Source organism: Neomonachus schauinslandi, chromosome 9 (assembly GCF_002201575.2).
Source record: "Neomonachus schauinslandi chromosome 9, ASM220157v2, whole genome shotgun sequence".
Classification (NCBI taxonomy): domain Eukaryota; kingdom Metazoa; phylum Chordata; class Mammalia; order Carnivora; family Phocidae; genus Neomonachus; species Neomonachus schauinslandi.
Genome location: NC_058411.1, coordinates 133,322,430 through 133,324,692, shown reverse-complemented (window position 1 = coordinate 133,324,692; position 2,263 = coordinate 133,322,430). Strand labels below are relative to the sequence as shown.

At 43.6% G+C, this 2,263-nt stretch overlaps 1 pseudogene; it reads left to right on the top strand.

The window, feature by feature from the left end:
• The first annotated feature begins 1,546 nt into the window (after positions 1-1,546).
• On the top strand, positions 1,547-1,660 carry LOC123325733 (annotated as a pseudogene).
• Positions 1,661-2,263: the final 603 nt, after the last annotated feature.

The window sequence follows — 2,263 nt, the reverse complement described above, 5'->3', positions numbered from 1 at the left end:
TATCTATCTATCTATCTATCTATCTATCTATCTATCTATCTATCTATCTATCTATCTATATCACCTGTCTGTCTATCTGCCATCTATCTAAGGAAGATATATATATATCCTCAGACTCATCCAAGGATGGATATAAGAGATATATATAGATATATCTATATATATCTTCCACCACCAGGCTCACAGAGGTAGAAGGAAGGGGAGGGAAAGCAGCTGCTTCTTGAGAGATCTGCAGAGAAACGTGAGTCCATAGAGAACTAAGTTTCAGTTGGGCAAAACATGAAGGGCACATTACAGGAGAGGTTGATGATGAGATGTTGCTAATGGCTGCCCAGAGTTCTTGAAGCACAGAGAAAGGGGTCAGGATTTGGGGGTGGCAACGGGGTTAGATTAGGGCATGTGTTGAGCTTTATAGGCATTAGTGTCAGGCTGACAGGGAACTGAGAGCCTGGACTTCTTCTGAACGCTGACTCAGAATGAGGAAAGGGTATTCTGGAATTAGTCACAAAATGCATGGTATTTTGACCCTTCTCCCAAACCCATTCCCTGTACTTCTTTGCCCTTCTCTGTGTCCTGAAGCCTACTTTCCTTGCAGGTTGTACCATCTAGGCTACTTTTTCTCTTGACTCCCAGTTGGCTCTGGCTAGTGGGAAGCTCTAGCAGGAGATCAGAAGGCTGGAGGAGATGGAGGTCAGTATTTTTCCTCTGCTTCCTCCCTGCCTCCTCGCAATTCTGGCAATGGCTGCCTTCCTCTGAGTGCCAGTTCTATGGCAGCCCCTCTTCTATGGCCCCAGCTCATGCTGGTCAAGGGCTGGTGATTCTTCTGCCTGTGCTGGTCCCTGGATAATCACCATCCTTGTTGGTTCTCACATCTCTGCTCATACCTCATCCAACAAACCTTTCATTAACTCCCCAGTTGAGTGACCCATTGGTTCATGCCCAGACCCTGGTGGTCTTACCTTCGGCTGCTAACAGGTGTGCCTGTTTCCATAAGTCCAGGTGTGTCCAGGACAGTTCTGGCTTACATGATTGATACCAGTGTAATTATTAATAGCACTCCCTTTTACTCCCAAAAGTATTCCAGTTTTGATTAATTATATAGTCACCCTACCTTTGGTCCCCTGGTTCTATGGCCCCAAGTACCTGTAAATCTGCATCTCCAAATAACCTTCTCTCTGCCTGGAGTCTTCTTAATCTCTTACAGTCTTTCCTGTGAGCTGAGAGGCTGGATGGCTCAGAAAGGGAGAAGGGAGAGGAAGAGCCCAGCCTGGTCTTAATTTTCATTCTTTTAGCACAGCAGGCTAAAAGCAAATGAGAAAACAGAGCTCATCTTGTTTATGATTTACATTTTTCCATGCTTAATCGTGTATAATCAAGAGACACTTCCCTAGGGTCATTGGCTCATTAGCTCCTTATCCTCCCTTATTTTAGATACATATAACGTCAACCCAAATAAGGAGGCACAGGTGAATTGAGAAACAGCAAGCGGCTTTGCAATCTTGGACAAGTTAAACTAATCTCTCTTGGCCTTGATTTCCTTCTTTGTAGCTTTGCGCAGTGGCAGTATCGTAGCCAATGAGGTTTATCCGAGGCGCCATTATTGCTAATTGATTTCCTTCTTTGTAAACGGGAGGATTAATTGTATCTACTCAACAGGGTAACTAGGATTCAATGAGTTAATACATGAAGAGGTGAAATAATGCTGACACATAGTATGCACAATGCAATTGTAACTTTACCACACACATGCACACAAACACACAATGATAGGGAAAATTGTGTATGGGGTGGGGATGAACACTTGCGTAGCAGAGAGAACGTGACTCTGCTTTGCTAAGGAACACAGCACAGGAGCACTAATGCAATATTATGTTACAGATCACTGTAGTCTGTTGAAACGAGGGGTTATTTCCTGTCTGGACAGAGTATGGTTTCCAGAAGGGAGAAGAGGAAACTTGTGCTTGCTTCAGTTCAAGTCTCTTCAGAGAAATTCAACTTTGATCTCCCACAGACCAGCCACTCTGGGAAATGTGGAACAGCTTCTAGCAGCCTGGACATAGTTTTAGTTCTTGTCCATGCTAACAAAATGAATGAAATCAGCATTTATTTTAATGATCTGACATAAATTCTGGGCAGGGGCAGGGTTTGGAGGAGAAGGGTGTATCAACTGGGTCTAACCAGAAGACAGAGATCATGTAATCATTTAGACAGCAGAAGTATAATATGAGTAATTGTTAAGCTGTGATAGGAGAGCAACTATAAA